The 13253-nt window shown below is 47.2% G+C and overlaps 1 long non-coding RNA gene across 9 annotated transcripts in view; it reads right to left on the bottom strand.

The window, feature by feature from the left end:
• Positions 1 to 10832, bottom strand: part of LOC101429050 (uncharacterized) — a 399778-nt gene extending 388946 nt beyond the window's left edge. For 6 of the 9 annotated variants that reach the window (XR_011647053.1, XR_011647052.1, XR_009182776.2 and 3 more), the window contains exons 1-2: positions 8449 to 8728; positions 6479 to 6729 (exon numbers count right to left, since the gene is read on the bottom strand). This is a non-coding gene — a long non-coding RNA (uncharacterized lncRNA). Of the gene's footprint in view, positions 1 to 6478; positions 6730 to 8448; positions 8729 to 10388; positions 10528 to 10686 lie in introns of those variants that run through there. The other 3 variants (XR_011647058.1, XR_011647057.1, XR_009182779.2) reach the window with 3 other exon arrangements.
• Between the last annotated feature and the right edge of the window lie 2421 nt (positions 10833 to 13253).

Below are 13253 nucleotides of genomic sequence, written 5' to 3'. Positions count from 1 at the left end.
GTAAGAGTGGTATAGAAATATATTTTGTGTGTACTACTGAGGTTGGTATCAAAGCAAAGGAGACTGTTAGAGATTAAAATGTTAAATTCAAGCCCCATGGTAACTACAGAGGAAATACCGGAGAATATGCAAGCTCACAGAAACAGAAATTAGAGTACAGGTTGCCATGGGGGGGGGGTGGGCAGGGAATTAATGCATAATGGGTATAGGGCGTCAGTTTGGAGAGATGGGAAAGTTTCAGGAACAGAGGGTGGTGAGAGTTCCACATATTGTGAATGTGATTATTCCCACTGAATGGTATGTTCGGGAGTGGCTAAGATGGGAAAGACTATATTGTACATATGTTCCTACAACTAGGAAAAAAAGAAAAGAGCAGCTAACGAGACAATGATAACTAAGTGCAATATCTGATTCTGATTGGGATCTAGCAAGGGAGGAGAAAAGGTTCAAAGAGACAACTTTGGGACAGATGAAAAAATGAAATAGATAAGGTTTATATGAATGTTAAATTTTGACTGGGTAACTATAATTAAGGTGGTTACATAAGCAAATATCCTTGTTCATAGGAAATTTATGTGTCAGTATTAAACATTCAAGGAGCATGATATCTACAGCCTATTTCAGGTGTTCAGAGAATGAATAGGCAGAGACAGACAGGCAAGTGGATAGAATGATACGGCAAATGTGGCAAAGTTAAAATTGGTACATCTGGGCACCTGGTGGTTTATGTTGCCGTTCTCTGTATGGGGCTTGTAATATTTTTGATACTGCCCTATAAATTTGGAAGTATTTCAAACAAAAAAAAAAGCAACTGTATTTCAATTGAAGACTGAACTAGCACTTGCTGCCACTGCAGCCTTATCTCCCACCCACTGCCCTTCACGCTCAGCCTGGATGAAACGGCCCAAGCACCCTCAATACCTTCCAGTTACCACCCCACGTTGTTTCATACAACCACGTTGTCACAGGTCATATTTTTCACGTATATTCAATGTTCTTCCTTTCTTTGACGTCATGTCAAAATGGTGTGCACCTTCTAAATCGCAACTCAGGAAAGTCTTCCTCAACCCCAACAATCACTCCCTCCCTGTTTAATTCTAAACTTTGTACATATCGCTATTATATTAAGAACTTACATCCCATGATATTGGGGTGTGTTTTATTATTCCTCTCTCCCCTTTGGGAAGGCAAAAGGGCTTGAAGTTAAAAGACAGCTCTAGCTTCTGAGTCTCAATTTCTTCTGTAAGGATAAACATATATATTGCCATCCCATTGCTCTTTCTTAGGCTACTATGAGGCTTAACTAAGTAATACGTGAGAAAGCATTTTATAAATTATATAAGGACCGACAACTCTTAGAATAGAGGAGATTTTTTCATTGTATGTACGAGACCATGCAACTGAGGAAAAAGTGAACCCACCGTTCCACCAAAACTGCTCTTGCCAAGACCATCAATGAGCATTGGTTTCCAGTATACCCAAACCCTAAGATCTATTCTCAATTCTCATCTTCATTAATCGATCATCAATATTTGCTACAGATGATCTTTTCTTCCCCCTGGAAACACTTTCTTCCCTGGACTTCCACCTTGGTGTCACAGCCCCTTCTCTTTATTCTCTTCTTGTTCCTCTTCCTCTTCCCCCAGTCTAAATCATGGGGGCCTTGAGGTTCAATTCTAGACCTCTTTTCTTTCTATACCCATTGCCTTCCAGATCTCATCCAGTCTTAGGGCTTTGAATAACGTTTCATTGCTTCTAGCTCAAAATTTATCTTTTTTTTTTTTTGAGGTACTGGGGCCAGAAATTGAACCCGGGACCTGGTATGGGGAAGCCAGTGCTCAACCACTGAGCCAACTGAGCCACATCGGCTCCCCTGAGTTGGTTTTTTCATTTGTTTTTGCTTTTCAGGAGGCACCAAGAACCGAACCCAGGACGCATGCAGGAGGTGGGCGCTCAACTGCTTGAGCCACATCCACCCCCAAATTGTTATCTCTTTGACTTCCCATCAAAACCTGTGTATCACCCTGCCCAGGTGCCTAATCTTAATCTTAAGACATCCAAAACTGAGCTCCTGCTCAACCCTACCCCAAGTCTGTTCCTCATCTTGCTTAATGGTCATTCAGTCCTTCTAGGCAGTGGGACCAAAAATCTCAGAATCACACTTAACTCCTCTCTCTCAGCTACAAGCTCTCCAACTTTTACTTCAAATACATTACTTCTCACAATAACTCAAAATATACTACTTCTCACAATTTCCATGCTACTTTTACCCTCATCCAAGTCACCATCACCTTCTTCATTTGGAAACCTGAAACAGCTTCCTAAATGGTCTCCTTTTTTCTGTCCTTGTCCTTTGGTTTGGTCCTGTGATGGTTAGGCTAATGTGCGAACCGGCCAGGTAATGGTACTCAGTTGTTTGGTCAAGCAAGTACTAGACTAACCATAATACAAGGGCATTTCATGGACTTTAAACATCAGTGAGTTGAGTGCATAGATGGCTGTTTACATCTACCACCAACCAAGGAGATTGCCATCATCAGTGAGTGAGGTCTCATCCAATCAGCTGAAGGTCTTAAAAGGGGAAGTGATTGGGCATGCAGAGAGAGAATCCCCATCTCTACTTCAGACAGCCAGGGTCTCCTGGGGAACAGATCAAGGACCTTCATCAGAGCCCCTGCTTACAGCCTGTTCTGCAGAATTGGGACTTGTGCATCCCCATGGTCACATGAGATAATTTTATAAAATCGCATACTATTTAGAGATACCTCCTGCCAGTGCTTTTTCCCAAGAAAACCCTAATCCAGTTCTCAACCCACCACCCAAAGTTATCCCTGTTAAAACATTAATTATAGCAGGTCATTCTCTGTTTAAAACCCCACAACGACATCCAACTTCTTCAGTATAAAATCCAAAGTCCTTACAATGCCCTACAAGGTCCCATATGATCTGCCCACTATATTCCCATTTCCTCTTGACCTCATCTACTTCTGTCCCCTTTGCTCCCTCACTCCAGTCACTATGTCCTCCTTGCTTTCCCTTGATATGTCTGGCACTTGCCACTCCCTCTGCCTGCATGCTTGTCTCCTCACTATCACATCACTCATCTTCTCATTTCCTTCATATCATTTCTCCAATGTCACCTTCTCCATGAGGTCATCCTGGCCATCTCACTGAAAATTGCATATCCCTCCCCCATAGTCCCCATCTCCCTTTTTGCTCCATTTTTTTAGTAGTAGTTTCCATCTTCTAACGCAAATTTTACCGTCACTAGTAAAAGTTCCAAGAATGCAGAGATTTTATTTATTTTGTTTTCTGTGTATTCTCAGAACTTAGAACAATGACTGGCACTGAAAACACTAAATAAATATTATTTAATTAAAAGGACGAATGAGTAAAGAATAAATGAACAAAGTAGGCTATCTAAATTCCTGAGAAATACAATTTTAAACTACTATATCTTCAATAATAATGGGTAGAAATATCATCAAAGTTTTAAGACATAGCTGGCATAAAAGAATCAGCAAATTTGAGGCTATAAAGAAAAGATTAAAGTAAATTTGGAAAACAGAGACAAGTATCTGAAGTAACTCAGCAAAAAAACAGATGATACTCCAAAGTTAAATAAATGCTTTTCATTTACTTATAAGATACTTAGAATGCATATATTCATCAATTTTAGAAGACTCAGCTGAATATTTAGGTTTTTTCCTTTGTAAGTTTATTGCAAATGCCTTGGTAGATTGTTCTGATTCCAATAATTCGAACTGATCTATGTCGGCAAGCAGTAACAAGATTTTCAAATTTAATATTTATATTACAGTTATTAATTATATTTATAATTTTAAGAATTAACAGAATATTAAAAATGTAAAGGGAATTTGTCATTTTATTAAACTGTATAATTACAAACTTTATTAGTCATTGCTCTATCAGCGTATGCAATCTCATAATTTAAAACTGATGTCTTCCAAAAGCAAAAAGTCTTTGATACTTCTAAAAAGATATTTCCTATTTTAATGCTGATTAAATATTTTTCCTCTTAATATTATAATTTTTAGTTTTCTGCTGGTAAATTACAAATGAGAAGAAACAAAACTTCAGCAGTCCTATCAGAAACTTCCTAAAGGTGAAATGAATATAATCTTCCTCAAGCTAAGTAGTGTGACTCAGAGGAGGCAATTCATCTTGCCAAATTACAGATCTAGAAAATAAAAATCCAAGACTACAAACCTCATTTCAGAGTGAAATGCTACCTTCTAAGTGCCGCTTACAGTAACTTTGAGTTTTTCTTACTTAAATAAAGACCATTCCATAAAAATTAATATCAGAAAATGTGCTATTATTCTTCATCATCAAGAAACCACTGAGCTATTGCTTTATATTTTAGCTGAAAAGGAAATGAGCAAAATTTTTAAAACTATAAGTCTACCCATCATTGATAGCACTGAAAAGAAAGAGTTTGAATAAACCAATTCTAGAAAGTTGCTTTTATCTCAATTTACAGATATTTCTTTAAGGAAATGGAAGGACCACATACTCCAAGATGAAGCCACAACCTTCAGCAACATACACAGAGTAAGACTTAACACATGTTTGTTAAGTGAATTAATCCATACTTACGTGGACAAAGTAATTGAATAGACTATATTCTTAGGGAGAAATATATCATATTTAAATACATACAAACTTCTGTCAAAATTGACTAAATATTTCAGTGGGTATTTAGGTTTATGTACCTTGAAACTTGTAAGGCAGCAACTCAAAAAGCGAGAAGTATTAAAAAGTCACTAATTTGGGAGTCAGTGTAGCTCAGTGGTTGAGCTCCTGCTTCCCATATGCAAGGTCCAGGGTTCAATCCCCAGTACCTCCTAAAAAAAGTCAGTAATTCACTGTAAAAGCTAGCAATAGTTTCTTTTATTAGAGGAGCTAAGCTCTATGTTAAGTTTTTTTTTTTATATGCATACTTTCTAAAAATATGTTTAGAAACAACAATCCTATATGATAGGTATTATGATCCCCAGGTTACAAAAGAGGAAACTGAGACCCAAGGAAGTCAAATAACTTGGCCAAGCTCTCACAGTATTTACCTGAGCTGAGATTCAAACTCAGCTATGTTTCATTCCAAAGCCTGTTGCTAAACAGACATTTTGTAGATGAAACACTTGTTGGGAAATACTGCATTCTCTATCACTGAAAAAATATTCCAGCAGATAAACTTTTGTGAAAACATTCAAAGAAATTTGAAATTTTCATCTAGCACACATTGACAAAAGTATTTTTTCAGAAAATTGAAAGGATATTTCCCAAACTACTATCGCCTGAACTAAGCATTCAAACAAAATAACTTTAATTAATTCACATGAAACTTTCCGTGTCTGAAACACTGATTGTTCAATAATGTAAAAATAAACTTCATAAGAGAGGGTGTACCCAATGAGAAGAGCAAGCAGCAAATCATAGAATCTTAAAACTAAAAGATTCCTTAAAATTTATTTAACCTAACCTTCCTTTTATAGATGATAAACTGAAGTCCCAGGGACATTAAATAGCTTGTCCAAGCTTATACAACTAGAAAAAGAAGTCGCGATACTTTTTTACTTATAGAAGGATAAAAATATTTCTAATTCCCAATTAACGTCCTAGACCAGACCTTATTAACATTTTCTCAATTACAATAATATATTAAGGATATTCTCCATCTAGAAGATTGAAAACCACCTTGAACCTGAATCATTTCGAGGATCAAGTCATACACCTTAAATCATTTCAAAGCAAAATATCTTAGCAAAGAAAACTCTCACTTTTCAAGGCAAACAATTGCTGAACAAGGAAAGTTAACAGTATATCAAAAGAAATTTTTTATATTACCAACAGTATTATTCCTGCTTTCTCACAGCAGTCAAGTTGTAGACTTACAAGAAGACTCCCCATGGCCACCATAAAACTTGATATGTACCATTAAAATTAAACCAATTTACAGGCTCCTTTGTTATTACACAGTAAAGTTTTCTTTCTGATAGAACTTGTTGAACTTAAGTCCCTATCTTTAGAAATACATTCATTTCTGGCCACTTTTGCAATTGGTTTAACAAAATGAAGAAAAATAATGCAAACCACGCAAATCCTGCTAATATAGAAACTTTCATTGCACTATTTAAAGATAAAATCAACCATAAATTAGATCCTTCATTGTTGCGTAACTTTCCTTAGTGACCATGTAATCAGCATTCACTGTGTATGCTAATTCTGAAGTACACACTGTAATATTAAAATTTCATCAGAAGTATCGAAATAACCATTCCAAATGAAAAAGGACTTACATGAACCAGTTCAAAACAAGGAAATACAAAGTCATAAATCATTTTGATTGGGCAACAGTTCAAAATATCTAGACAGTTTTCTAATGGCAAAGCCTCAGGCCCAAAATAAAGTGTTTGCCCAAAATGAAGTGTTTGTGGAGTATTTAAAAGAAGCATACCTTCTTCGCAGCGGAGAATTCCCAGTGGTCCAAACGTAGTAATCCACATAGTGAAGGCATCATGAAAAATCCCAACAGTTCACTTTTTAGTAACTCCAAATGAAGAAGTGATAACCTTTCACCCAAGAATGGTTTGATGCTGTGTTAGTAATCCCAGAGATCCAATAAGAACAGCGCAGTACGGAGAAGGTCAGACTGCAAAGTACTCCAGCCATTGCATGATAGTTTCTAGGTGCTGATAATAATTACACCTGCACAAATGAAATTAATTAAGGTTAACTTCCAAGTTATTCTACACAGTTCCTTAAAAATTAAAAAAAAAAGTAGCGTTAAAATATTTCAGTCTTAGACATGAAAATTCAAAACTACCTAGATCTCGTGCTTGAGCCATTTTAAATAATGCATACCTGTACCAAAGCCATAACTTTAAGACGTTTATATAAAAGACGGTTCGGATGTGCCCTAAAGTTATCAGGCAGCACATTCAGGTAGATGCTTCATATGCCTGGTCAAAATGTCCAAAGGCAGGTGAATAAAGTTGCAGGATGGGAGGAAAGCCTGAGAGGGAAGCCTCTGGGGATACAGGAAGGAGGAAGGTGAAGATGGTGATAAATTACCTTGGGATCTGGACCCATAAAACATACCTGAAGGTGAAGATACTGATTGCAATCTGCCTCGCAGTCCCACAAGCCCGTCCCACACGTTCCTAATATTTAAATACCACCTCACAGCTGAAACCTACCACACCGGCCCACTTTGGCGACACCCCCAACTTCTCACTCTCGGACCTCTTTTCCATTTACCAGAGTCACGGGACAGAATAAACAACTTCTGCGGGAAAGTGCAAACGCGCTGGAAGAAATGTCCTAAAAATGGAGAAGTCCCCTCGTCTCACGGAAAGTGGGGATGTTTACTGGTCGTTGAGTGCTGGCCGCCTCTGAGCCTGAACCACCCCAGCAGGCCTCCGAAGTGGAGCCGCTCGGGGAGCGCAGGGAGGCAGGCTCCCCGCCGTCGACGGCCGAGGGGAGTGCGGGGCCGCGCGCCCACCCCGCGGGCCCAGCCCCGGCCCGCTCCGGGGCGGGCGTGGCGCAGAGAAACAAAAGGTTAAAGCACAAAAGGCGGGCGGCCCGCGCGGTCGGAGGAGCTTCGGGGGCTCGCCCTCGCCCCGCTCTCCCGACACTGTGCAACCGGGGGAAGGGGTGCAAAGGGAGGCGCGCGGAGGCTGGACCCCTAGGACCGCCGAGGCGCCCCGGGGTGGGGCCTGCGCTGAGAGGGGGCGATGGGGCGGCGGGCTCCAGCGAGTGGTCCAGTCTCCGCGGCCCATCCCTTCATCCCTGCATCTCTGACAGGCTGGAACCTGTGGCTTCCTGCACCCCGCCCCGGCCCCCAAGGAAACTTTCTCAACTCGTGTGGGTCTGCTCTCGTGCCCTTTCGCCCACGGACAACCAGGTCCAATCCCCCCCCCGAGCCCAGGCGCCGCCGGGGGTCCATGGTCGCAGCGTTGGGTACAGGGCGCGGGGGCCGCGGGGAGCTCGCGAGCCGGGCAAGTTATAACGCGGGGCGCAAGCGGCGCACCGTCACCGCCACCTCCAGATCTCTCCTCTTCTTTTGGGGGGCCGAAGCCAAGGCCGGGCGGGGGTGGCACTGGGCTTGGCCCCATCAATTCCCAGCCGTTGTCCTCCGACAGGCACGCAGCTGGGAGGCGGCGAAGCTGTCCCCCTCCAGGCCCCTTCCCCTCTCCCCCAGTTCCTCCTGGAAAGAGAGAAATGCCTGCCCGTCTTTGGCCGATGACAAATAAAGAAGTAAATAAGCAGTCTGGTGCAAGTAGGTGGAAGAACAAAAGAGGGGAGAGAAAGGAGGTACAGCTTGGCCCAACTTCTCCGCCGGCGACTCGCCTGTCCCCACCGAGGGCGGGGAGCGAGGCGACTTCGGGGAAAGAGAGGTAAACAAGAGAGCCAGCCCCTGCTCACCTTCTTCCCCGGCTCGGACTTGGTCGCATTCCTCGGGGACCCTTCCCGGGCCGCAGCCCGCGAGGCGCCCCGACACTTTTGGGGGGGGGCCTGACAGCGGCGAAAGGCGCGGCGGCCAAGTTGCGGGCGGAGATCGAGGCGGGCGCGCGGGGGAGCGCGGCGAGGAGAGTTCATCAGAGTTCCCCCTTTTGTTCCAAGTCCCGGAGCAGACAAAGAGGCAGCGAGCAGCGGCAGGTTTCTGCGCTCACCCCTTCTTCCTCTCGCCCTCCCGCCCCTCCCCGCCCCTCCCTCCTCTCCCGCATCTCCAGGCCGCCGCGGGAAGCTCCCCGGAGCCGGGGCCGCGCGGGCCCCCCGACCCTTCTCCGCGCAGCCCCTCGCCCGAAACTTTCCCCGAGGGATGCCAGCCCAGGTCCCGTCCCCCAGCACCCACCCTCTCCCCGCCCACCCACCCCCTGCGCACCAGTCTCCCGGGAGAAATCTCCAAAATCATTGTTTCCGGGAGATGCACCTCTTTGTTTGCACTTTCCCTGCCCCGCCGCGCGAATAACCCACTTGGGCATCGAGTTTCTCTCAGTTTCTCTAGACAAAATGGGAAGGGAAGGGGGTCAGCCCAGAAAGCCAGAGGTGGGGCGCGCCCAAGGCTCCGGCATCCTCGTTCCTCCTGCCAGGTTCACTCCCACCCCGCTGCACCCCAAAACCAAAGCAATTCAAAGGGGCGCCAAGTGCCAGAAAACTGCCCCCCGCGCCCGCCGGCTCCCACGCAGGCCCTTGGGAGGGCCCCGAAGCTGCAGGGCCCAGCCCGGCGTGGCCTTCGTCCCTCAGGGCTACCTGTTGCTGCCGGCGCTGAGCCGGCCCGTCCAGGCTCGGCGAGGGCCGCTGCCCACCCCCAGGAGGCGCGCCCACCTCCCGGGTGCCCCCAGGCGCTCCTGAATCCCGACCCTCGGGGGCCAGGCTTTCTGGGATCGCCGCGCTTCCTCGGTCCCTGAAGCCAAGCACCCACTCGCCCCCATCCCCACTCTTCAAAGAGCCGACTAAGGTCCCGGCCACCGCCCCTCCTCGCCCCGCGGCCGGGGCACGTCCCAGACCAGCATCCCCTCTCCCCCCTCCTCGGTCCCCTCCCCCGTACCTCGCCCGGGGGAAATCAGGTGTCTCTGACCGGGACCAGCTCTGGCCCCTTCCCCGGGACCTTTCCCAAAGAAGTTCCCGGACGGCCAGAATTGGGGACCCCGTCCTCACCCTCGCCCCCCTCCCCATCCTCAACTGAGCCCCGGCGTTGGCTTCAGGGGTTGACTCAGAGCGCTCACTTTCCTCCTGGATCCCGCTAGAATTGAAGAGTCGGGCCGGGGTGGTGCGGGAAGGGAGAAAGGAGGAGGGCCCGCACTGGGGAGCGGTTTCCAGGGCCCTGGGGAAACGCAAACATTCCAAAGCACACCCGCACCCTCCGCGAGGTGCGGTGCCCGTCGCGCACCTTCCCCTCCTCCTCCTCCCCTCACCCCTTGGCCGAGTTCGGGGTCCTTGTGCGTTGGGGAAGTTTGCGGGGTAGAGGATGCGATGGAAGGAGGCGCGGGGCACCTGGGAAGTTGCCCGGGCTGGGCTGGGGGCGGCGGGGATGCCAGGGGGAGGAGGATGGCAAAGGGCTCCCCGCTGGGACTGGAATGTCACGGCTGGCGGTCCCTGGATTCGCCGGGGGGACTCGGCTCTCCCCCGCAGCAGAACAAAGACGCTGCTCGCACCGCCTGTGTCCTCGCCTCCCTGCTTCCCTCGCACCCGCGCCGCTCTCGCAAAAACTTTGCAGCCCAACTTTCCCCAGAGTTAGCCCGCGCGCCACCGGGGCCCGGCAGGAGGCCGGCGGGACCCCGCGTGCCCCGCTTCCCAGCCCCCTCCGCCACCACCGGCGCCACCCCTCGCGCCGCGGCGCCCAGGCGTGCGGGGCTACCCACCGCGGCGGGGCTCGGTCCACGGCGCAGGAGCGCGGCGGGCACGCACTCTCCCCTGGCCCCCTTAGGAGAACGACGCTTTGGCTTGGACGCGTGCCCTGCTTGGGCAGTGAGGTCGGAAGAAGGAAAGGACAAATAGATCGAGCGGCGGCGGCGGGGAGCGCGGAGGGCGCGCGGGCTCGCACGAGGGGGAGCCGCGCCCGTCGGGCCAGCCCGGCGCGCAGCGGCGGGGCCACCGGGCCAGGCCTGCGGAGGGTCGGGGCGCCACCCCGGGCCGGCCTCCTGGCGCCGGCTTCCTCACCTGCGGGGAGCCGGGACACCTGCGCGGCCTCCCCGCGGAGCCCCCAGCTTCTCCCGCGGCCCCCCGCCTGCGGGAAGCTCGAAAGCCCCATCTCGGGCTGGGAATCTGAAGGCACCGCGGGCAACCGCCAGGAGAAAACAGCCCCCACCCGCTCCTGTCTGGCACATTTTCCTCGGTTTAATTATGATGACTTCCAGAATTTCTCTTTTTAGGAGAAGTCTACCCTTCCCCCCCGACAAACCCTTCCCTTCCACTATCCGCAGGGATCTGTTTGAAAAAAAATAATGAAAAGCCGGCACTTCCAGACGATTCTCTTCCGCTGCCTCTCAAAAATACTTGCAGGCCAAATCGACTTAAGGCAGGGTTTGTGACTAGCGATCGGGATGCCACTTGCTGTGTGGCCTTCAGTGGACTAACTGAATCTGTGAAAATAGTGCCCCGCCTTTGAAAATCTCCACTGTTGTGTTTACTTTCCAAAGACTGAAAAGTAAGGGCCACTTGCTAGGGGAAAAGTCAATACGGCTTCCGCTTGCTGCCTGTGAAATACTCCTCAAAGAGCCATTTGAAGTGCGGACTTTTCCCAACCCGCCTGCGAACAGTGATTTCTGGGGAAAATCTTGGTCATTATCCCATCCACGGTCCCCATTTCCATGATGAGGCTCGTGGGCCAAGCTTAGCCTATCCACTTTTAAAAGACTCCTGGTCTTTCTCAGATGCCACCACAGCGTTTGAGATATCTTTTTAAAAGTCAATTAACAGTGTCTAGGCTCACAAATGGCTATTTCAGAGCAGATGGGCTTAGAAATCCAAGTATCCCCTTGTGGCAGATTATGTGCCCCCAGGGAGAGGCGGGGAGAATCTGGTCCTAATCTTCACCTGGTTCCTGTGGGTGTGAACCGTTGTATGCAGGATCTTGGGAGGAGGTTATTTTTAGTGAAGGTGTGGGCAACAGGATGGGGCTTAAGACTTTCCTGGATGACTTAGATAGAGAAAGCCAGGGAAGGAGCAGGAGGCCTGGAGGAGTCAGAAGCCAGAGGTCAACAAGAACTAGAAGAGAAAGGAGAGGACATCACCACGTGACAGGAAAGCCGAGGAACCCCTAGGATGGCCAGCAAGCCAGCAGCAGAAAGCCGCAGCATGTGGGAAGCAAGCCTTCTAGCCTCCGAGACTGGGAGCCAACTCGTCCCCATGGTTTAAACCAACCCACTGCGGTATTTGTCATAGCAGCCTGGAAAATGAAACATGCCTCTTGTTCCAGCTGCGTTGGCTTGTCACTCCTCCCACGCCAGCAGCTCCTTACTGGTGGCCAGTGGCACCTGCCCTCTCTGGGCAGGGGCTTTCTCTGGCTGCCAGACCCCAGTGCAGGGGTGCAGGTTGGAAGTGCCAAGCAATTAATGCCCCTGGGAGAAGTCCTCAATGAATCGATGAAAGATGAATGAGATATGGTATAAGCAGACTCAGAAGAACACAGCGAATGGACACAGAGAGCAGACAATGGAGGGAGGGGGGAGAAATAAATAAATCTAAAAAAAAAGAATAAAAGTTGGTGCAGAAATACTTCAGGTTATCCGCCCTGAGGAGGATTACTCCAAATTGTATTCTACACTGTCTCTGAGAGGTCCCCTTTGGGTTTGATCCTCAATGCCCACAGCAATAACTTGCTCCTTACAGAACCCTGTGTTGGCTACTTTCCTTCCTTGCCTCACTCCTACCAGTGCTTCCCCAAATCACGTGGACAGTACTTACACTCAAATCGTGGTCTCAGAGTCAGCGTCTTGGGGAGTTCACCCAAAGAGACTCATATATGCTCTTTCTAAAGGGAGGGGTTCATTCTATTTGTGTAATGAAAGTATAAGATCAAATTTTCCTAGAAAAAGGGAAATGGGAAATGTTTATGTAAATGGAAACATTTGAGTTACCTAGATCGCTTTCTATGTGATTGTTTAAAATTATGTATAGTACAGGCTAAAGTTTAAAAGTAGCAATAAGTAGACTCGTCTCTCAAGCATGAAAGTTTTGTACAAAGATTCATAACAAAAGAAGTTCTTTGAAGGAAAGCCAAGGATGACCAGCAGAAAACAGAAGCCAGGAGAGAGACATGGAACAGGTTGTTCCCTACAGATTTAGAGGAGGGTTTGTTTGGAAAAATAGTAATAAATAATTTTTTAAAAAAGGAGAAAAGAATCCCCTAACATCCAGTTCACATTCAAATTTCCCCAATTTCCTCAGTGTTAAAAATAAACAAGGATTCAATCACTATTAATTCATTTGAGGCAAGGGGTATATTGGGTAGGAAAAAGAAAAAAAAAAGGAAAAAACACTACCCACACCCTAGTTTTACAGGCCCTGGACAATCCTCTCCTCTTGAGTATGGATAAGAACTGAAAAGAGATTGAGGAGTAACAAGAAGGGCTTTTGATTGAGACTGCTAAGAGTGAAGAAGAATGGATGATAAATGTGCCCAGTCAGTAACACATGCGCTGAGACGCCCTACCTTATCTTTCCACAAACTGCTCACCACATAAATTGGGCAACCCTTGCAGCACTTTTTAGGAAATGATATCTGA

The sequence above is a fragment of the Dasypus novemcinctus genome, chromosome 22, assembly GCF_030445035.2.
Source record: "Dasypus novemcinctus isolate mDasNov1 chromosome 22, mDasNov1.1.hap2, whole genome shotgun sequence".
NCBI classification, from domain to species: Eukaryota; Metazoa; Chordata; class Mammalia; order Cingulata; family Dasypodidae; genus Dasypus; species Dasypus novemcinctus.
This window is presented reverse-complemented; position numbering and strand designations above follow the sequence as displayed.